Source organism: Lissotriton helveticus, chromosome 1_1 (genome assembly GCF_964261635.1).
Source record: "Lissotriton helveticus chromosome 1_1, aLisHel1.1, whole genome shotgun sequence".
NCBI classification, from domain to species: Eukaryota; Metazoa; Chordata; class Amphibia; order Caudata; family Salamandridae; genus Lissotriton; species Lissotriton helveticus.
In genome coordinates, this window is record NC_136057.1 from 25,284,007 (window position 1) to 25,307,881 (window position 23,875).

At 49.1% G+C, this 23,875-nt stretch overlaps 1 protein-coding gene across 2 annotated transcripts in view; it reads left to right on the forward strand.

Moving 5' to 3' along the window:
* SLC43A3 (solute carrier family 43 member 3) overlaps positions 1–23,875 on the forward strand; it is a 419,431-nt gene that overhangs the window by 189,285 nt on the left and 206,271 nt on the right. The window contains exon 4 of one of the 2 annotated variants that reach the window (XM_078674237.1): positions 3,557–3,665. The exons of the other annotated variant lie outside the window; for it this stretch is intronic. The gene's annotated coding sequence lies outside the window, so the exon portion shown is untranslated. The remainder of the gene's footprint in view (positions 1–3,556; positions 3,666–23,875) is intronic. 2 annotated transcript variants of the gene reach the window in all.

A 23,875-nucleotide genomic window follows, 5' to 3' on the forward strand; every position in this document is an offset into this window, starting at 1 on the left:
GGTTGAACATTCTTCCTCCACGATTGAGTTGAAATCATGTCTTTGCGGAGACTCCTGTTTTTATTGACATTAGTAGCAGCAATAATCTGTTCAATTGATAGGGCTGCTGGCCTGCTGGATCTCACAATGAAGTTAATGTATTCCTCAGCCGGTTTGGATGTGGAACTGTGACGATGTGGTGGTACTCGTGAAAAGAAATCAGCAGAGTTCTGGTCTTGACCGGCCTGTGTACCATTGCGTAGTCTTACTCTTGCCACCGCAATGCTCAACTCTCAATGTGAGGGGCATCTCGGCTTTAGGGTTTGCAAACATAGTGAGCATTGCTTTATGCTTTGTAACAATAGTGAAAAGTTTTCCTAATAGAAACACATGAAAATGATTGCAGGCCCCCACTGCAGCCAGACTCTCCTTCTCCAGCTGAGAATAGGTACGTTCTGTGTCTGACAGGTTTCGGCTGGCGTCGGCCACAATGTGTCCCTGAGCATTCAGGTGACCATTATGGTGATCAAGGATAAGCGCGAGAATGACAGTGAAACGAACCAATGGTAAGCAATGGGAAACATCACTTACAACGCACCTTTTACCACGCAATGCTTTTACATTGCAACTTTTATAACGCAAACCATTACAACGCATTGCGCTGGGAGCGCTCTAGGATAGGGAATATATTTAATTTACTATCCATCACCTTCCCTACTATCCACGGGGACTGGAGTTGGAATAGTAAATTAAATAATTCACTATCCAGCGCCCCAAAGCACTATGCGTTGTAATGGTATGCGTTGTAAAACCCGCGATGTAAAAGCATGCGTGGTAAAAGCATGCATTATAATGTCGTACATCCGTAAGTAATGGACTGGCTTTAAGCCCAGTGTAAGCACACAATACGTCTCGCAATAGACAGCACAGGCCTAAAAATCACTACCATGTTGTCTCTCTTTAAGCACTTTCACCACACTCGGATCTGGGCTGCTGATGCGTCAATCGGCAGCCGAGACAGCATTTTAAATATTTTTGTTATAGCATTGTTCAAAAGTAAAGAATCCATACTGCTAAAAACTTCACTACCAAAAGTATGAGTGGGCATTCATTTTGCTTTTATAACCTTTAAAAGTGGCAGATAAGTTGGACTACCCAAAGAGCTATGCAGTGAAGGAAAGGCATGCACTGATGTAAAATGGGAGAGAGAAAGAGACACCCTTCGAGGGGCTAGACTGGTCGATGTGAAACCAGGAAACGAGGGATTAGTGCTTTTCTGACCAAACCGCGTGATCCTGGGCAATCCCAGTATTTGCCAGTGCCTTCTTTTTCTTCACGATCGCCTTTGAGGGCGCCTTCAGATGCACCAGTTGAGGATGGAAACTGTGCAGACACCTCTTGTGCACACGGTTTAAGGCTATAATCTTGGGGGGCGTGGCTTGCACGACGAGGAGTGATGGCGGCTTCTCCTTGAGCTCAGCAGTGCCGCGGGTCTCTACGGCATTTTACGAACCCTCTACGCCATCTCAAGAGCCCTGCTGCAGCCCTCCCGACGTCGGAAGATGGGCTGCACATGAAGAATGCCTCGCTTGCTGTTTGCCTGCTTATTTGGGACCCTTCTCAGCTGCCGGTAACTTTTCTCCGTCTGGACGTGGGCGGCCGCCATTTAGTGCCGCTGAGCCCGTGTCCCTCTCATGCACCGAAGTGAAGCTAATTGCCGGTTTACCACCCCCACATTCGTTAATTTATCGCGTATCCACTTTGCCCATGTTACTCCCTCTAATGTGGTGTAAAACGCGATGTTTCTCTTCTTTTTTGGCATTGTATCCTGTCAGCTGCTTTTGCCCTTCTACTTCCACAAAATAAATGGCCGCCATTTCAGTATCGGTGCAAAAGCTCGTTTTTTGGAAGCTTTGTCAATTCTGTCATGATTCAACATAATTTTGTATATATGGCTTTCCTTTCTCTACAGTAGCTATATACATCTTTATCTCTGTGGGAGAATATTTTCTCTTTGAAGACCCTGACCTTTTTTTTGTCTAGGAATGGCTCTTTATCTCCATGCTCTTGTTTATCTCCCTCATACCATGGAATTAATATATTCTGCATCTTTTTTAACGCTTCTGTTTGTGACTATCCACGCTTCTAAACCTTAGAGGAGTATTTTTATCTCTGGTTTCAGTGTTTCTGTGAAGAATTTTCTTGACTCAATTCTCCAGTTCCATACCCTATTTTGTGCTTTTCTTCACGTTTTTCAAAATGGCTCATGACTCAACCAATTCAAAGTCTTCTCTAACCGGAACAAAATCTAAGAGACCAAAAAATGACCCGCCTTCTCCTATTCCCTCATCTTCGAATCCTGTTCTGGACTCCATATTGGAAGAAGTGCGTGGTCTCCAGCCTTTTATGTCTGCCACTAATGAAAAGCTTAAACAAATTGAAGAAAAGTGGGTTGTCATGGGAGGTAAAGTTTTGAATTTGGAACAACGTATCAGCGATATCCAGGATGTTTCCTCAAAGATCCCTTTACTGGAACAAGAGATTCACAAGCTAAAACTTCATACTGAGGACCTTGAAAACCGTAATCGTAGGAACAACTTACGCCTTTATGGCCTTCCAGAAAATATTGAGGGGCCCGACATGGTATCATTTTTACAGAAATTTCTTTCCGAGCTCTTGGAACTCCAACATGCGTCACATCCTCTTAACATTCAAAGAGCTCACCGTTTAGGACGTCTCAATTCCAACGTCACTAAGCCTCGAGGCATCATTATGCTATTTCTTGAATTCACTGAATTAATGACTGTGTTGAAGGCTGCTAAGCTAAAAAGGCGTCTCATATGGTCCGGCCATAATATTTTCATTTCTCAAGATCTATCTAACGCAACGAATGCTCGGCGTAAAGAATTTTTGAATCTCCGTCCTCAAATGAGACAGTTGAATATGCAATATGGCATCCTGCATCCATGTTTTTGTAAAATTACACACAATGGTCGCACTCGCTCTTTTGATGACCCACAAAAGCTTCATTCATATTTACAGAATGTGTCTCCCTCTGGAATGGACACTTATACTTGATATTTATATTTTTCATTACTAAGTTTGCTCCTCTTTCTGTAATTCATATGTCCCTTTTCTAATTCAGATGTCTCTGTTGTAATTTTACATTGTGTCTTTTCTTCTCCCTTATGGTTCTGTTTTTCTCTTCTATCTTTTATTTTTCCGCTGCTCGCTGACGTCCGTGTCCTGCTTGGCGTCACTACGCTCCTACTGCTTTGGTTCTTTCTCTCGTTTCAGACCTGGCTTTTATGCCTTGTTCTGTCCACTTATTTCTTCTCCTGCCTCTTTTCTTTTCTCTTCCTACTCCCACTTTTCTTCCATCCTCTTTTTTTCTTTGGTTTCCTCTTATTTCCCATGTATCCTCTGTATGCCCTTTTTCTGACCAATCTCTTTTTTTATTTCAGTATTTCTTGTTGTTCTCTATTACAGCTTTGAGTCTAATGTATTATAACATTATGAGCGTTTTGGGTGACTTGTCCACATATAATGTGTACGTCTGTTATGTTTTTTTTTGTAGTTGTCTCCTTGAAGTGTATCAAATCCACTTGTCTCTCATCTTCCCTACCTTTCGTCATGTGTAATTTTTTTACGTGGAACATTCGAGGTCTTGGACATCCTGTCAAAAGGTACTGTCACATTTATCTAAGCTTAATTCCCAAATTGTTTTTCTTCAGGAAACTCATTGTACAGATGTCGAATCACTTAAATTGAAAAGACAATGGGTGGGCCAGGTTGTCTACTCTCCTACTACTAACAAATAAGGGGGTGTTGCTATATTGTTTCACAAAGCCTTATCTGTTCAAATACTTTCTACTCAAAATGATGATGAAGGTCGATGGGTAATGGCTAAGATTGTGATTCAAAACAAGACCTTAGTTTTATTAAACATCTATGGCCCTGTCCGACCAGATCCAAAATTTTGGAATGACATCAAAATTCTTCTCTCCTCCATTGACTGTCCCAATATCATAGTTGCAGGTGATTTTAACCAATGGCTAGATCCTTTCTCTGATAGAATTTCTTCTTGTAAATTCCAGCCTGACAACTTCCATAAATCATTTCAATTTGCCATTGCCTCTCGCCCGTTATATGATGTTTGGAAAACATGCAATCCTGAAACACTTGAGTATACTTTTTTTTCAAATGTGCATCACACCCGTTCCAGGATTGATTACATTTTGGTTAGTAAATCTCTCCTCCCCTCTATTCAAAAATCCGAAATCGGTTCAATTTTTATTTCAGATCATGCAACTGTTTATGCTGTTCTAGACCTCTCTCTAAATTCAGTCATTGGAAATTCAATACTTTCCTCTTATCTGATAATGTTTTTATATATGATGTTACTAATTTTTTTGATTTCAACAATCCATTGGACACCTCTATCTCTAAAAATTGGGATGCTTTTAAGGCTGCATTTCGAGCCTTCACTATCTCTTATGTCTCCTAAAAAAAGAAACTAAATAGATCTAAATATGAGAAACAATTACAGTAAATTAAGGACCTAGAACTTACATACTTCACCTCTAAATCCACTGTTGCCCTTCAAGATCTGATTGTAGCAAAAACTGAGCTTAATAAAATTGCCACTATTGAAGCATGTAATACCCTGCTCAAGATTAAATCCAAATTCCATGGGGGACAAAATAAAGCGGGAAAAATGTTAACAAACTATTTAAAAATTAAATCTGAACGTAAAACTATTGGCCCGATTCTCAATGAATCTAGCAATCAACTAGTCTCGTCAGATGAAGAAATTGCTGAGGTTTTTCATGATTACTATCAATTTCTTTACACTGATGACACACATCCCTCTGACCAGAACTTACATTCTTTCTTCTCTAGTCTACCACCACCACCATCGCTTCCCGAAGAATTTGATCAACTAGAGAAAGATATTACTCTTCAGGAAGTGCTTAAGGCCATTAACTTTCTGAAAAAATCGAAGGCACCAGGCCCTGATGGTGTACCTATTGAATTTTACTCTACTTTTCACTTAATTTTTGCTCCCATATTATTACAACTTTTTAATTCATTTATTGCTGAGGCTAGAGCCTCTGGGTCCTTTATGGACGCATTGATTGTCATTATTCCTAAACCTGACAAAGACCATTCCCATTGCAACAATTATCGTCCTAAATCATTGATTAATTATGATTGTAAAATGTTCGCTAAAATTCTTGCATCCCGCCTTGATTCTATCATCCCCCTTTTGATTAAAACAGACCAAGTTGGATTCGTAAAAGGCAGATTGGCTTCTGACAATGCCCGTATGTTTTCTAATATTATTTCTAATGGCAAAAAATGTAAAGACTTGCAGCCCTATGTTTAGATGCTGAGAAGGCCTTTGACCGTATCAACTGGCAATTTATGTTTCAAACTCTCCAATGGTTTGGTTTTGGTCCCTCCTTTATTTCATTTGTTAAACTTTTATATTCTTTCCCCTGAGCTAGTATTTTTGTTAATAATCAATTCTCGAAGTTTTTTTCATTGTCTAGGGATACAAGACAAGGCTGCCCTCTTTCCCCACTATTGTTTATCCTCTGCCTTGAACCTTTTTTAGAACGTATTAGAACGAATTCTCAGATTACTGGCTTTACGCTCTCCTCTGTTGAAACTAAAATCTCTGCATATGCAGATGACATATTGATTTATATGGCTATCCCGATCGATTCTTTCCCCCATTTTTTAAACGACGTTCGCTTATACTCCTCTATTTCGGGTTATAAACTTAATTTATCTAAAGCAGAAGTACTACCCTTAAATTCTATTTGTTATCAATATATGTTCAATACTACTGATTTCACTTGGTGTCCCCCAAAATTAAATACCTGGGTGTTTGGTTTTCTTCGTCCTTAGCTGATACACTCAAATTTACTTTTGACGCACTTTTACAGAAACTTCAATCCCTCCTCGAAATTTGGTCCCCCTTATACCTTTCCTGGTGGGGTAGATTGGATGCTATCAAAATTATGATTACCCCCCATGTGTTATATACTGTTTCTATGCTCCCTATTAAAATTCCTAATGTATACTTTTCCCGTATAAATTCCAACTGTACCAAATTCCTATGGAATAATAAACACCCTCGTATTGCTCTGAGTAAGCTTATCTGCCCTATAAATGAAGGTGGTGTTCGTTTCCCTAACTTCAAAACTTACCACTCTGCTTTTTTGATTAATCAATCCTTTTCTTTAGCCTATTTTTGGGAAATCCCTGTTCCCAGATGGGTTCTTTTTGAACGCTCACTGCTAAAGGATTTTTCTTTTCAACATATTGTTTTTATGTCAAATTGTTCTTTTTTGGCCAAGGTCCCCGTTCTGAAATACTCCCAAACGTTGCTTTATAATACATTCACAAAGGACCTTACACCTCTGCAATGCTTTCTGTCTTCTATTGTATGGTACAACAAATTTCTTAAATACAAAGGCAAATCTTTCTACTACAAATATTGGAAGGAAAAGGAAATCTCTTTTGTCCATCAATTTCTTTCTAACTTTTCTGTCATTCCTTTTCATGTATTGCAAACAAATTATCAATTACCTGATTCCCTGTCCAATTAATATACCATCAATCAATCAATCAATCAGGTCATTTATATAGCGCACTACTCACCCGTAGGGTCTCAAGGCGCTGGTATGGGGGGGGGTGCCGTTACTGCTCGAACAGCCAGGTCTTGAGCTTCTTCCTGAAGGAGAGGTGGTCTTGGGTCAGGCGCAGGTCGGTTGGGAGTGAGTTCCAGGTCTTGGCGGCCAGGTAGGAGAAGGACCTTCCTCCTGTTGTCGCTCTTCGGATGCGGGGGACGGTGGCGAGGGCGTGGCTGGTTGATGTGAGGAGGCGCTTGGGGGTGTAGAAGTTGATCCGGTTGTTGAGGTAGCTCGGGCCTGGTATACACCTGTTACAACGCAATTTTTACTCCGCACTACCACTACAACGCGACCATTACTCCGCATACCATTACAACGCATTGCGCTGGGGGGCGCTCTAGGATAGGGAATAAGTTTAATTTTCTATCCAACACCTTCCCTAGTGTCCACGGGGACTGGAGTTGGAATAGAAAATTATACTTACCACTATCCAGCACCTCTAAGCGCTGTGCGTTGTAACGGTATTCGTTGTAAATACCGCGTTGTAATGGTATGCGGCGTAAAAGTATGCGTTGTAACGTCATACATCCCTCGGGCCTTGGTTGTGTAGGGCTTTGTGTGCGTGGGTGAGGAGACGGAAGGTGATTCTCTTGTTGACCGGGAGCCAATGTAGATCTCTCAGGTGTCCGGAGATGTGGCTGCGTCGGGGGATGTCGAGGATGAGTCTGGCCGAGGCGTTCTGGATCCGCTGGAGTCTCTTCTGGAGCTTGGCGGTGGTTCCGGCGTAGAGGGCGTTGCCGTAGTCCAGTCGGCTGGTGACGAGGGCCTGGGTGACCGTCTTCCTTGTCTCGGTGGGGATCCACCGGAAGATCTTGCATAGCATGCGCAGGATGTTGAAGCAAGACGAGGAGACGGCGTTTACTTCTCTGGTCATGGAGAGGGAGGAGTCCAGGATGAAGCCCAGGTTGCGTGCGTGGTCCGTCGGTTTGGGTGCGGTGCCCAGGGCGGGGGGCCACCAGGAGTCGTCCCAGGCGGAGGGTGCGGAGCCCAGGATGAGGACCTCCGTCTTGTCCGAGTTCAGTTTCAGGCGGCTGGTCGTCATCCATTCGGCTACCTCTCTCATCCCTTCGTGCAGGTTGGCTCTGGCGGTGGCGGGGTCGTTGGTCAGGGAGAGGATCAGCTGGGTGTCGTCGGCGTAGGAGATTATGTTGAGGTTGTGTTGGCGTGCGATGGCCGCGAGGGGGCTCATGTAGACGTTGAAGAGGGTGGGGCTCAGTGAGGATCCTTGAGGGACGCCGCAGATGACTTTGGTGGCCTCTGACTTGTACGGTGGTAGGCGGACTCTTTGTGTTCTTCCGGCGAGAAAGGAGACGATCCATTCCAGTGCCTTGTCCTGGATTCCGATGTTGCCGAGGCGCTGTATTAGAGTGCGGTGGCAGACAGTGTCGAAAGCCGCGGAGAGGTCCAGGAGGATGAGGGCCGCTGTCTCTCCGTCGTCCATCAGAGTTCGTATGTCATCGGTGGCCGCGATGAGGGCGGTCTCGGTGCTGTGGTTCGCTCGGAAGCCAGACTGTGAGGGGTCGAGGGATCCGTTCGTCTCAAGGAAGGCGGCCAGCTGTTTGTTGACGGTCTTCTCGATGACTTTGGCCGGGAACGGGAGGAGCGAGATGGGACGGTAGTTCTTGAGGTCGGTGGGGTCTGCTGTGGGTTTCTTGAGAAGAGCGCTGAGTTCGGCGTGCTTCCAGCTCTCAGGGAAGGTGGCGGTATCGAAGGAGGTGTTGATGATGTCCCGCAGGTGGGGTGCGATGACAGCGTCGGCCTTGTTGAAGACGTGGTGAGGGCAGGGGTCAGTCGGAGATCCGGAATGGATGGAGTTCATTGTGCGGATGGTGTCTTCGGTGCTGATCGGCGTCCAGGTGCGGAGGGTGGTGGTGGGGGGCGGTGGTTCGGTTGTGGCTTGCGTTGGTTGGTTGCTGAAGCTGTTGTGTATGTCCGCGATCTTGTTGTGGAAGTAGGATGCGAGGGAGTTGCAGAGGTCCTGCGACGGGGTGATGTCATTGTTTCCGGCGTTGGGGTTGGAGAGCTCTTTCATGATGTTGAAGAGTTCCTTGCTGTCGTGTGCGTTGTTGTCCAGCCGGTCCTTGTATGTATTTTTCTTGGTGGCGCGGATCAGTTGGTGGTGTTTCCGGGTGGCGAGCTTGAGGGTGGTCATGTTGTCCGTCATTGGTTCCCTTCTCCAGACTTTCTCGAGGGCTCGACAGTTCTTCTTGGAGCTCTTGAGTTCGTCGGTGAACCATGGTGTTTTTCTGCTGCAGGGTCTGCTGGGCGGGGTTCTCAGAGGGGCGAGTTCGTCCGCGCTGTTGTTGATCCACTTTGTGAGGTTGTCGGCGGCCTGGCTGGGGTTCGCTGAGCTGGCGGGGGGGTGCTGGCTCAAGGAAGCGGTGAGCTGGTCGGCTGTGATCTTGTTCCAGCTTCTTCGGGCAACCTGTTGCTGGTGTTGGTGGATCGTCGTTCTTTTGAAGCTGAAGTGGACGCAGCTGTGGTCCGTCCAGTGGAGTCCTGTTGTGTGGCTGAAGATGACGTCTTTGCTGGATGAGAAGACGGCATCGAGTGTGTGTCCGGCGAGGTGGGTGGGGGTGGTCACCAGTTGCTTGAGTCCGAGGTTGGCGAGGTTGTCGAGCAGGCTGATGGTGTTGCGGTCGCTGTTGTTCTCCAGGTGGAAGTTGAGGTCCCCCAGGAGGATGTAGTCGGCGGAGGGGAGGGCATGCGGGCTGGCGAAGTCGGCGATGTCCTCGCTGAATCGTGTGCGTGGACCCGGGGGTCGGTAGATCAGGGTGCCTCGGAGGGTGGTCTTCGGGTTGGTGTGGATCTGGAAGTGCAGGTGTTCAGCGGTGGTTAGGGTGTCGTCGGTGTTGGTCGAGATGCGGATGGTGTCTCTGTGGATGATGGCGATGCCTCCTCCCGTCTGGTTGGCGGTGCGGTCCCTCCGGATGATCTTGTAGCCCTCCGGGATGGCGATGGCGATGTCTGGGGCTGAGGAGGCGTTCATCCAGGTCTCGGTGAGGAAGGCCACGTCAGGGGAGGTGGTGTCGAGGAGGTTCCAGAGTTCTACGGCGTGTCTGTGGACGGAGCGGGTGTTGAGCAGGATGCACTTGAGGTGGTTGCTGCTGGTGTTCGGCTTGGCGGGTGCAGGGAAGGTCCGGATGCAGGTGAACTTGCAGGCGTGGCAGCTGAAGGGTCCGTGGGTGTGCTTCGGGGCGGCTCGATGACATCCTGGGATGCGGCCGGTGTTGAGTGCGGTGAGATCGGCGGCGGTGTAGGTTCGTCGGGTCGGCTTCCGTCGGTGGGGACCAGGGGTCCTGGCGCTGGTCGCGATCCGGTCGCGGACGGGCGCAGACGGGCTTACCTTTGGCGCGCCTTCGGCGCACAATCGGCGCGCCCGCTGCGCGTGACCGCTGCGCGTTCGCACGGTCGCCATTTAAGGCGAAGTGCGCGGGTGGGCGGAGCAGCTGGGAGGCGGGAGCGGGGAGGGTACAGAAGAGAAAAGGGGCGTGGGAAAGCGGTGGTGGCGGGAAGGGAGAGCGGAGGGCGGCGAGGTAGGCGGACAACAAGGAAGGAAAACGTAAACACAGGCACAACAAAATTACTAAAAACAGGCACAAATGGCGGCAAAAACAAGGCAAAAGACAACACCTAGCAGCAGTAACAGGAGAGCCGGCAGGCGATCGCGGAGCACGCCGGAGGGGGCGTGGTCAGCGGCAGCGAGGCAGAGGTGGCAGGGCAGGGGCACATGCAGCAGCTGGTGGCCGTGCGGCGCGGGGGTGTCCCACAAGTGGGTCACACTCACCTGCGTCGCACGGTCGCCATTTAAGGCCAAGTGCGCGGGTGGGCGGAGCAGCTGGGAGGCGGGAGCGGGGAGGGTACAGAAGAGAAAAGGGGCGTGGGAAAGCGGTGGTGGCGGGAAGGGAGAGCGGAGGGCGGCGAGGTAGGCGGACAACAAGGAAGGAAAACGTAAACACAGGCACAACAAAATTACTAAAAACAGGCACAAATGGCGGCAAAAACAAGGCAAAAGACAACACCTAGCAGCAGTAACAGGAGAGCCGGCAGGCGATTGCGGAGCACGCCGGAGGGGGCGTGGTCAGCGGCAGCGAGGCAGAGGTGGCAGGGCAGGGGCACACGCAGCAGCTGGTGGCCGTGCGGCGCGGGGGTGTCCCACAAGTGGGTCACACTCACCTGCGTCGCACGGTCGCCATTTAAGGCCAAGTGCGCGGGTGGGCGGAGCAGCTGGGAGGCGGGAGCGGGGAGGGTACAGAAGAGAAAAGGGGCGTGGGAAAGCGGTGGTGGCGGGAAGGGAGAGCGGAGGGCGGCGAGGTAGGCGGACAACAAGGAAGGAAAACGTAAACACAGGCACAACAAAATTACTAAAAACAGGCACAAATGGCGGCAAAAACAAGGCAAAAGACAACACCTAGCAGCAGTAACAGGAGAGCCGGCAGGCGATCGCGGAGCACGCCGGAGGGGGCGTGGTCAGCGGCAGCGAGGCAGAGGTGGCAGGGCAGGGGCACACGCAGCAGCTGGTGGCCGTGCGGCGCGGGGGTGTCCCACAAGTGGGTCACACTCACCTGCGTCGCACGGTCGCCATTTAAGGCCAAGTGCGCGGGTGGGCGGAGCAGCTGGGAGGCGGGAGCGGGGAGGGTACAGAAGAGAAAAGGGGCGTGGGAAAGCGGTGGTGGCGGGAAGGGAGAGCGGAGGGCGGCGAGGTAGGCGGACAACAAGGAAGGAAAACGTAAACACAGGCACAACAAAATTACTAAAAACAGGCACAAATGGCGGCAAAAACAAGGCAAAAGACAACACCTAGCAGCAGTAACAGGAGAGCCGGCAGGCGATCGCGGAGCACGCCGGAGGGGGCGTGGTCAGCGGCAGCGAGGCAGAGGTGGCAGGGCAGGGGCACACGCAGCAGCTGGTGGCCGTGCGGCGCGGGGGTGTCCCATCATCACAACTTCCATACAATCTCATTTATCTACACTCGCACTGCCTTCTATCTCTCCGCCTATTACTCCCTTTACACCTTTATACCCTTTATTTACGACTCAACTACCTAAAGCTGCTCTTGTATAGTCAAGTCAAGAGTTCTTTATTCGATGATTAAAAAACACCATAAAAGCACATATATACAAATGATTAAAATACAATTAAATCATTATCAGAACCCTGCTTGTAGTACAAACTGTTTTTAAAAAAGGTAAGCAATATAAATTCATTGCGGTTGTATGAATCAGTCCCCCCCTCTAGTTACCCTCAATCGGACCGCTACTTTAATAAAATTCATGATACAACATAATGTCAGTGGGTCAATCGCTTGTTGCAGAAAAAGTAAAGCAGCTTTAGCATGTGTCAATTTAGCTTGTTTTAGAATTCCTACCAAGAATCTACGCCTAGGCATTGAATAAAAAGAACACAGTAGTACAAAATGAAGGGAGTCCTGCGGAGACTTATTGTCGCAGCCGCCGGCTCCCTTCTGCTCAATTGAAGATAAAAAACTAGGTGGAGATGCCAATAAATATGGTAATAAATTGAGCCTAAAACAACACATTAAAAACCTATCCTGGGCATTATACATAAGGTATAGGTATGGTTTCATTCCCTCGGTACTTTTGACAAGACTATGGGCACTCACAGTACGTTTGGACCCTTCGGTCTCCGCTCTCCGTGTTATTCTCTGGGCCAAAAAAGCTCTCTTTATAATCGCTTTATCCTGAGATACAATTGCTGCAGAATCAGTAAATAAATTCTTATAGCCGAGGTTTTCCAAACTGGCCTTTACATAATTGAGCCATGGAATACTCATACTTTTGTCCCTTCCGAGGCAATCACTTAGAATTTGCCTACTTAGGGAAGCCTCGGGGTTTGTCCAGATTTTCAACCAGGCCAAGATGGGTCTAAGCTTCACCAAATCTTCGTGGTATGGCCTCCCTAATTCTCTATGTGCTATAACAGCTGGGGTACTCTTTGGGATTTTCAAAATTGATCGTAGATATTTGTTTTCCTCCCGCTGTAGTTGGTTAATATTCACAAAGCCCCATACCTCTGCCCCGTACGTGACTTTGGAACAACACATAGAGCCATAAAGGATCATTACTTGTTCGGGACACCATCTGCCATCTTGTATATAAATTACTGTTATCAAATGTCTTAGTTCGTTCTAAATCACATATTGAGATTGCTTGGGAAACTGACCTATCCGTTTCCCTTCCTGTTATAACATGGGACAGACTATGGTCCAGAATGTTTAAAGTTTCTGCTTCTGCCCGTATTACTCAATCTTTGTTTTTTATTCACCATAGAGTTATTATTACTCCTGTTAGTATTTGTAAGTTCTCACCATCATCTTCCCCACTTTGTTGGTCATGTTCTGAGGAAATGGGCACGCTTAAACATCAGCTATAGGAATGTCCCTCTGTTTTATCCTTTTGGAATTCGGTTTGGAATATTTGCATACCGATGTTTAATTGTACTACGTCTTTATCACTAACGAATGTTTTCTTAGGTTCTTTATCACCTGATATCGATATTGTATCTTCCACTGCAAGATTACTTGATCTTTTCATTGCTCTAGCTTTTAAAGTTATTTTATCCTCCTGGAAGGATAACTCTAAATTGTCTGTACTTACCTGGTGGAACTTTATTTGTGATGAACAAAGGATTGCTGCTGCTTCCTCTTCTGTTTCTGTAAAAACTAAATCTGATCTCCTTTGGCTTCCTTTTACTACCTACCTTTCTTCCACCTCTCCCTTTTGTTGAAATGTATCTCTTCCTTTACTGCAAATATTCCCCACTTATATGATCTTCATCTGCCTTCCTTTCCCTTTCCTTTCTCCTTTTATTCCTTCTCTCTTCTTTACTATCTTCCTATCTCTTTCTTTCTCATCATCCTCATATATTTTCTCTTTCCATATGTCATATACCTTATGTTTTATTTTAGTTAGTTAAGCATTTGTCTTCATATGGCTTATGTATTGTATTTGCAAAAATGTCAATAGAAATCTCTTAACTGCATCCGCGCTAAGCGTTTTACCGCTGTGCGTTGAAGAATACGGAATCCCGCGGTTCATGACGAGCTCAGCTCGTCATGAGCGTACGACAGGCGTACCTCATGATGAGCTGAGCTCGTCATGAGCGTCGAAGGGGTTAAACATAAAAAAAAGGCTATAATCTTGCTTGGTCTGTGCCTCCTGGGCCAGGTAAGCTGAGTCTGTGGACGCCTGATTACTGACTGGGCTCTGGGTTCACGAATGCCGTCCAGGTCAGAGTGGGGGGGGCGGGGGCGTATGAATGTTTCTAAGTTCATGTTTAAAAAACATACCCTCTAATAAATGCTTCTCAATACAGTGATGTTGGACCCGGCCTCCTGGCGTGGTCCTACCCCTCCCGCATGGCGGGCCCAGGACGACATCGGCCCTCCATCGAGCCACGGTCACCCCCTGAGCACGACCCGACATGAACTACCGAGGAGAGCAACAACCCTAGCAAACCACGGCTCTCCCCCCAGGAACATGGCGTACCCTGCACGCCCCACCACTGCCGGTCCGGCTACCCCTCCGGATCACTCCTACAGGCCCGACTCCAGCTTGGGCCCATCACGTCCCGAGAACGTGGCCTCGCCCGTCTCCATCTTGGGCCCATCACGTCCCGAGCCCGTGGCCTCGGCCCCGGCCAAGGCCCCAGCGAAGCCCCGACATCGAGGCACCAAGATCCCCCCGGGTGGTAGAGTGGCCACTCAACGGATCCAAGAGGAGGGGAGTTTCGATGGCCCTCCAGCCGTCCCCGGACGCCTGGTATCGATCGCCCTCCGGCCTCCCTGGGCGCTGGCTCCACCCCCCTGCTGGGTCTCTCAACACCACCATCCCGGCCCCTCTGACCCCCAGGCGCGAGGGTCCGGACATCAAAGGACTCCAGTCCTATATCTGGACCAACCCTGGAGTAGGACGGCAGTTGTATCCTGGAGTCAAGAGCCCTGCTGACGCTGTCGCGGCTGACCCCGAGAAGAACTCATTACCCTGAAACCTGCAACCATCTGTGGAGCCTGCTGGCGCTGCCGCGGTCCATCTTCGCTGCACCATCCTTGGAGCCTGCTGGCGCTGCCGCGGTCCATCTTCGCTGAACCATCCTTGGAGCCTGCTGGCGCTGCCGCGGCCTATCGGAGCTGAACCATCTTATTATTATTATTATTAAAGGCAATTTCTATGGCGCAACTAAGCCCAATGGGCGTCAAGGCGCATAACCAAATAGTAACAGCTGTTAAAAATACCACTATACAGCTATACAACTATTGCGGGTAGGCCTTGACGAAATACCAGGTTTTAAGCGCCTTTTTAAAAGAGGAGAGAGAGGACTGTGTCTTAATATCTTGGGGGAGAGAGTTCCACAGCTTTGGTGCAACAATTGAGAATGCCCTATCTCCCCATCGTGCTCTTTTGGCTCGAGGGACGACCAACAGGTTCAACTCAGCAGATCTAAGCGCTCTCCCCGGCTGGTAGGGAGTAAGCAAGGCGCTTAAAGGGTGCGTAGATCTTTCTGACAGAGCTCTATAAGCTAAGCAAAGAATCTTAAACGAGATCCTCAGTTGAATAGGAAGCCAGTGAAGAGTCTTTCTGGCCATAGTGGCAGAAGAAGTATTGGGAAGTGCTAGGACAAAACGGGCCGCAGCATTTTGTACAATTTGTAGCCGCTGGGTGAGCCCCTTGTTGGCATCTGCATAGAGTGCATTGCAGTAATCCAACCTGGAGCCCACCAATGCCACTACTATCTGCTTCCGTGCTGGGAGAGAAAGATAATGAAGAATTCTCCTGAGTATTTTTATGACTCCCCAGCAGGTAGCGACCGTGCGATTAACCTGTAGGGTCATAGACAGCGAGGTGTCAAAGATAACGCCGAGATTTCTGGCTGACTGGGAGGGAGAAGGACAAGTTCCCAGCGCAGACGGCCACCACTCAGTAGACCAGATATCCTGGTCCTTGCCAAAGACCAGGATCTCAGTTTTATCGCCGTTCAACTTCAGAGAATTCTGAAGCATCCAGTCAGATACTGTCTGCATACAGATTCTGAAGTTGGCGGCGGATGTAGATACTGAGTGGGCTAATGACACCATAATTTGAGTGTCATCGGCGTATGACACCACTTCCATCCCCTGAGATTTTACTAGCCTCGCAAGCGGTGCAACATAAATGTTAAATAGGGTCGGACTCAGGGCCGACCCTTGGGGCACCCCACATTGCAAGGATTTGAAGGGGGATAGAAATTCGCCGAGCTTGACTCTCTGCTCTCTATGTTGTAAAAAAGAGTGCAGAAGGTTAAGAGCCACACCTGAGATCCCTGCCTCCCTCAACCGGGATGTTAAAATGGAAGGAGACAGGGTATCAAATGCTGCGGTAAGGTCCAAAAGGACCAATACCGTAGTGTGTCCGGCATCTACCTTCATACGGATGTTGTTTAACACCATGGTCAACGCAGACTCCGTACTATGGACTTTGCGAAAGCCATGTTGGGATCCATCAAGATACCCAGATGAGTCAAGAAAAGTAGAAAGATGACAATTGAGGTGAGACTCAAGTATTTTTGCGGGAGCGGGTAACAGCGAAATAGGTCTAAAGTTTTTCAGCTGTTCCGGGTCCAGCGTGGGCTTCTTGAGTAATGGCTTAACTATCGCCCTCTTCCACGATAAAGGGAAGATGCCTTGGGTGATAGATCCATTCATCACCTCTAGCAAAGGTGGCAACAAAGTGGCTCTGCAATCCTTCAGGATTTTCAGAGGACATGGGTCCAGAGGGGATGAGGATTTGATCCTATCAAGAAGATTGTCAAGTTTATCCAAAGTAAGGGGCGGAAAGTCCGTTAGGGTGTTAGCATGGTCACTAGACCAGGCTTCCAAGCTCTTCAGGATTTGAAAAGAGGAATCATCCATATTAGTTCTTTGCGTTTCCAGAGCCGTATAGATATCATCAATCTTCTTATAGAAGAACTCTGATATGTTATCGCAAAGCTCCTGTGAGCCCACTACTGGATCCGGCACCTGAAGAGTACAAAGTGAGTCCACGATCTTAAATATCTCACTAGAAGAGGTAAGGGAAGTAGTGAGATTGGTAAAATATAGCTGTTTTTCTTTAATGACCGAGGACTTATAGTCAACTAGCAATTTCTTATGTAATACCCTATCCTGTGGATCCCAGTTTTTCCTCCATTTCCTCTCTTGTCTTCTGCATCCCTGTCGTAGAAGTCTAAGAGATTCCGTATACCAGGGAGCAGTGGGTTTACGGCGCGCAGAGTATCTATAAGACAATGGAGCTAGTTCGTCCACCGCCCTGGAGATCGAATCAGAGAATAGTTCGTCTCCTTCATCCACATCCCCTGAAACAGAGTAGCTGTCATTGTTTATAAATGGTGCAACAGCATCATTCGTAAAGTTTTTAAAGCTCCTCTTTGGTCCTCTATTAAAATTGCAAGGATCAATCTTTCCTTCCAGAGAATAAGTCATCTGAAGAGGAATGGCGAGATGATCAGACCATACTAAGGATACCGGAGTGTCTACAGATAGTCTATCATCATTGGTAAAGACTCCGTCCAAAATATGGCCCGCCCGATGTGTAGGAGTCTTTACAAGTGGGATACAATCACAGGCCGCCAGCGCATCCACCAACCTGGTGGAATCATGGTCCTCCAAATTATCCAGATGGAAATTAAAGTCTCCAAGGATGGCCAGGCGAGGGTTACCGAAATATGGTTCAAGGATTCTAAGAAGATCCTCGGTAAATGATGCTCTGGAACCAGGGGGTCTATATAAAAGGATTCCAGAGAAGGAGACCGAAGGGGCACATAATATTGAAAAATGTAGGGCCTCAAAAGAGTCCGAGACTGAAGTCAGAGGTTTAATCGTACATTGCAAAGCAATACTGCAAAGAATGGCCAATCCACCTCCTCTTCGTCTGAGTCTGTCATATCGAAACAGATTGTACCCTTCAGGAATGGCCATTAAAAGATCGTGACCAGAGGACTCAGAAGCCCAAGTTTCAGTAACAAACATCCACTCCGGCTTCCTATCTGTCACAAACTCATGGAAGGCAATATTGTTCTTAATGATGGACCTAGCATTGATCAAAAATCCATTCTTTATTATTGGACTCTCAGAGGAGCTGAAGCTGCTCCTGTGTGCTGATAAGGGGAGCATAGGGGGTAAAACGGCAGAGTCACACGTATGACAACAAGAGGAGTGCCGAATACCCTCAGGAGAGAATTTGTGGGTACAGGGTAAAATGTCAGGCTTAAGGGCTAATAGCTCTAATATAGAATAGTAAAAAGGTACCTCAAAATGAAGGAACGATGGTCCAGAGTCCAGCCCGTCCTCAGCGCGGACGGGCGCAGACGGGCTGAACTCTGGCGTAACTCCGGCGTTATTCCGGCGTTCCCGCTGCGCGTGTCCGCTGCGCGTCAGCGTGACCTCCATTTAAAGGCTTCTAGCGTCCTTTTGACGACTAGAGCGCGCTGTGAGCCCCGACCGCCCCAAGATGGCCGCCACCGGTGAATCCACACCGGGAAATGAGTCAAATCTTTGGAGCCTGCTGGCGCTGCCGCGGTCCATCTTAGCTTAACCATCTTTGGAGCCTGCTGGCGCTGCCGCGGTCTATCTTTGCTGAACCATCTTTGGAGCCTGCTGGCGCTGCCGCGGTCCATCTTAGCTGCACCATCTTTGGAGCCTGCTGGCGCTGCCGCGGTCCATCTTAGCTGAACCATCCTTGGAGCCTGCTGGCGCTGCCGCGGCCTATCGGAGCTGAACCATCTTTGGAGCCTGCTGTCGCTGCCGCGGTCCATGTTAGCTGAACCATCTTTGGAGCCTGCTGGCGCTGCCGCCGTCCATCTTAGCTGAACCATCCTTGGAGCCTGCTGGCGCTGCCGCGGCCTATCGGAGCTGAACCATCTTTGGAGCCTGCTGTCGCTGCCGCGGTCCATGTTAGCTGAACCATCTTTGGAGCCTGCTGGCGCTGCCGCGGTCCATCTTAGCTGAACCATCCTTGGAGCCTGCTGGCGCTGCCGCGGTCCATCTTAGCTGAACCATCTTTGGAGCCTGCTGGCGCTGCCGCGGTCCATCTTAGCTGAACCATCCTTGGAGCCTGCTGGCGCTGCCGCGGCCTATCTTCGCTGAACCATCCTTGGAGCCTGCTGGCGCTGCCGCGGTCTATCTTCGCTGAACCATCTTTGGAGCCTGCTGGCGCTGCCGCGGTCCATCTTTGCTGAACCATCTTTGGAGCCTGCTGGCGCTGCCGCGGTCCATCTTCGCTGAACCATCTTTGGAGCCTGCTGGCGCTGCCGCGGTCTATCTTAGCTGAACCATCTTTGGAGCCTGCTGGCGCTGTCGCGGTCCATCTTAGCTGAACCATCCTTGGAGCCTGCTGGCGCTGCCGCGGCCTATCGGAGCTGAACCATCTTTGGAGCCTGCTGTCGCTGCCGCGGTCCATGTTAGCTGAACCATCTTTGGAGCCTGCTGGCGCTGCCGCCGTCCATCTTAGCTGAACCATCCTTGGAGCCTGCTGGCGCTGCCGCGGCCTATCGGAGCTGAACCATCTTTGGAGCCTGCTGTCGCTGCCACGGTCCATGTTAGCTGAACCATCTTTGGAGCCTGCTGGCGCTGCCGCGGTCCATCTTAGCTGAACCATCCTTGGAGCCTGCTGGCGCTGCCGCGGTCCATCTTTGCTGAACCATCTTTGGAGCCTGCTGGCGCTGCCGCGGTCCATCTTCGCTGAACCATCTTTGGAGCCTGCTGGCGCTGCCGCGGTCTATCTTAGCTGAACCATCTTTGGAGCCTGCTGGCGCTGCCGCGGTCCATCTTAGCTGAGCCATCCTTGGAGCCTGCTGGCTCTGCCGCGGCCCATCTTCGCTGAACCATCCTTGGAGCCTGCTGGCGCTGCCGCGGTCTATCTTCGCTGAACCATCTTTGGAGCCTGCTGGCGCTGCCGCGGTCCATCTTCGCTGAACCATCTTTGGAGCCTGCTGGCGCTGCCGCGGTCTATCTTAGCTGAACCATCCTTGGAGCCTGCTGGCGCTGCCGCGGTCTATCTTAGCTGAACCATCTTTGGAGCCTGCTGGCGCTGCCGCGGCCTATCGGAGCTGAACCATCTTTGGAGCCTGCTGTCGCTGCCGCGGTCCATGTTAGCTGAACCATCTTTGGAGCCTGCTGGCGCTGCCGCGGTCCATCTTAGCTGAACCATCCTTGGAGCCTGCTGGCGCTGCCGCGGTCTATCTTCGCTGAACCATCTTTGGAGCCTGCTGGTGTTGCCGCGGTCCATCTTTGCTGAACCATCTTTGGAGCCCTGCTGGCGCTGGCGCGGCCCAACCTCGCTGAAACCATCTTCGGAGCCTGCTGGCGCTGCCGCGGTCTATCTTCGCTGAACCATCCTTGGAGCCTGCTGGCGCTGCCGCGGTCCATCTTTGCTGAACCATCTTTGGAGCCTGCTGGCGCTGCCGCGGTCCATCTTCGCTGAACCATCCTTGGAGCCTGCTGGCGCGGCCCATCTTTGCCGAAACCTCCTCGAGGCCTGCTGGCGCTGCCGCGGCCCCCTCTCCGTTAGAGACCATCTGTCGCGTCCTGCTGGCGCTGCCGTGACTCGACCTCTCGGAACCCCCCGGCTCGAGGATTGAGAGCTGTGCGCAGGGTATCCCTACCTTCCTCAGTACTGAGACTGTCCCGCTACCCGGTCCCTTGTTTACGAGACTTTTCAGATCCCTCGATCTGCCTGTACATATCGCTGAAGACAAGCAACCTTTATTCTTGATAAAGCTTCAGAACTTATCCTCTTGTGTGGTGTCCGTTTGTAGTGGTGTGGTTACTCTGCTGTACGATCCTAGGAGAGGACCCTCACCCAGGAGGCCTCTCGATAACGCTCGGCTACTTCTCGGCGGAGAGGTGGACCTAGGGGAGGTCAGTCAGACATCTTCTGCCTCCCCCGGGGTCGCCTTTCTAACAAGTGAAACTAACTCATGTAAAGAAACAAAATGCATGGTATGACGATCTGGGCTCCTGTAATGCAATGGATTCAAGGGGAGTTAGATTCATTAATAATCTGTTTTGTCTGGTTTTATCAGTGTTCTTTCTGTCAATTTAGCTTTGTTTTCCTGGCTGTAATCTGTTCTTTTATTGATTTAATATAAGAAATTAGTGGGTTTTTTGGGGTTGTTTTTTTGCTGACACGCCCTGATTGGTTGTAAAGTATTTCTCTTTTGATGGCTCTTTTCTTTATTAATTGTTATGTTCTGTTCTTGCATAAAATTGTGGGGGAAAAAAATCTTTAATAAAGATATTTGTTGTTGTTGTTGTATAGCTTTATTTCGAAATATTTTTCATTTCATAAAAGCGTTACAGTAAAAACAAATTCAAGAATAAAAACAGTTATACAGTTTGGCCATCAAGACAAACAGATCGCTAAAAGACAATATAAAATATACAACAATAGTGCAAAGCATCCGTCTAAAAACATTTATACAGACACATAATTAATCATCCTTAAGGAAGGAAGAGGGACACAACAATAAACAGCGGGGCCGATGGAGTGTGGATTGGTACCCTTACTGGAGGATCATTATCCTCGCGGATCTTATCCTCCAAGCCCACCCCAAAAATTTTGCCAGGCCTCAAGCAAGCAGGGGGTGAGGGTCTGATCTTAGCGACTTTAAGGCCTCTGAGTATGACCGAGTACCCAGCCTCAAACAGAGCGGTTTCAACCATCTGCGACGAGGAGCAGCATATGCTGGACATTCAAACATTAGATGGGGAATGAATTCATCCCTATTCGTACAAAAAGGGCAAGTTGCTATAGTTTGCCAAGGTGGTTTCCAATTTGCTGTCCTTGTACCAAGGGGCAGAACACCGACCCTAAATTTAAAATACAACGCCCTGTCTATTGGGTTAGAGATCACATCGAGATAGGGTTCTCTGGAAGGGCGGCATTTAATAACCAAAAACTCCACAGCAGATCTACATAAATTGGAGTGGTTTGCTCTCTCATTATCCACCCACGACCAGAATATTTTCTTCAACAATTGTTTGGGTGGTGATGATCTATTGGCCCAAGCATCATCCAGACCCAGTTCACAAAGAAGGCGCTTTACTTCCAAGAGCCAACCGATCTTACACCAACCGGGGGTTGAGAGAAGTTCGTGTAGTGCATCCGCGTAACTTGAAAGTTCAGGGACATTCCATATGCGGGCCCACAAAAGAAGGGGACGTAGCTTGACCTGCTCAGCTATAGGTCGTGTACCTGTATCAAGTAAGAGAGGGAGAGTGGGGGAGCTATAAGGGATCCTCATTAAGTCTTTGTGGAATTTGTTCTCCAGATGGGATAGAGTGTCAAATTTCTGGGTACCCCACAACTCAGCCCCATACAGTGCCGCACTCACAGCTTTTGCCTTATAGATATCTAATATCACCCCGATAGGTTTGAGGGATGAGGCACGGTGTTCTTTTAATAGGGCGCCCGTGACCCTCCTATGAGTCAGGATGATTTTTTGGTGGTGCGCCTTCCAACCCATGGAGTCACAGAGTCGGATTCCTAAATAATCGAATTCCCTAACCCTTTCTAATGGTACTGAGTCCAGAGATGGCGGGTGGACTGTCTTCCTGGGGGGATTCAGCACCAGGAACTTGGTTTTACTGATGTTGATAGCCAAGCCCCTGGCGTCACAGAAGCCCTGGAACCTCGTTAACAGGGTTTGGAGGCCCATCGGGGATTTCGAAATCAACAGGGTATCATCTGCAAACAGGAGTGTTGGTATCTTCCTGCCCGCCAGGGAAGGTGCGTCTGCTGGAAGTTGGAGAAGGTGCTCTACCACTCCGTTTAGATATAATGAAAACAGAGTGGGGGCTAGCACACACCCCTGGCGGACACCCCTGTCTACAGGGATGCGGGATGTTTTTTGGCCCTGCGCACCCCATCTGATTTGGGCAAAGTTACTTTCATGGAATTTAATGGTTAGTGCCAACAGATACGCGGGCATACCCATGCCCTCAAGAACGGCCCACAGTTGGTTACGTGGGACTAGGTCAAAGGCAGTCCGCAGATCAATAAAAGCGAGATACAGACTGCCTTTGCCCAGTTTGACCACTTTCCAATAAAGCATTAGGAAACGGAATGTCTGCTCAATCGTGCCAGTTCCTGGTCTGAAACCGGCCTGAAAGTCAGACAAAACCTGCATTTCCTCAGCCCACTGCAGAATCCTCCCTAAAACTACCTTCCCTGCTACCTTCTGGGTGGAATCAAGCAGACTTATAGGTCGGTAGTTGGCAGGGTCGTCCCTACACCCTTTTTTAAAAATAGGGACGACTTCCGCACCCCTCCATGAATCCGGGAAGCCACCGCCCTCCAAGGCCTCGTTCAGGAGTTTGGCAATGAGTAAACTCCACACCTCTATATTACTCCGAAGCAAGTCACCAGGGACTCCATCCGGGCCTGCCGCCTTATTGGGCACGATACACCTGATCGCTATTTCAACCTCCTTAGGTGAAAACGTGGGGTCTGGGTAATGGCCATTGTCCGGTACTATATAACTGGGACCCCTACTCTGGCCCAAGGCCCCCAGGGAGTTGGAATAAAGTTTTGAAAAATGAGCCAACCAGGCATCCCCTGTGATGTTGCATGTCAACAGTGAATCGACAGGCCTATCCCTGCCTCTAAGCAAGGCCCAGAAAGCCCTTGAATCCTTTCTGGAGCCAGCATCCATTAGTTCGCTCCAGAAATTGGTCTCATGCGCATCCCTTGCCACAGCTTGGGCTTTTTTATATTTTTTCCTAGCTAATGAGATCAGAGCCGGGTCTTTCATACTAACTGCCCGAATAAGATCACTTTTAGCCAGGCGGCAGGCGGGGGAGTACCATTGGTCTCTACCCTTGGTCACAGTTCTCCGCTTAGCCCTGCCCCTCCCCTGAGGAACTAAGAACAGGTTGCTAAGTGATGCGATGGTCTCCGTAAATGTCGTAAGAACGGCATTATCGGAATCCAGCGCACCCAAGAGACACTTAGCTTCCATCATTATGGTCCTTGCTTGGGCCAACCTTGATTCGTCTGACGCAACCTTAGCCCATTTCAAGCGCCTCCCACAATTAGATGGAACAACTTCATGGGATGATTTCCAAAGGGACCGGGGTGATACTGGATCCCCTGTCTCCCACGGGAGGGCAAGTGATAGGACCAAGGGATTATGGTCAC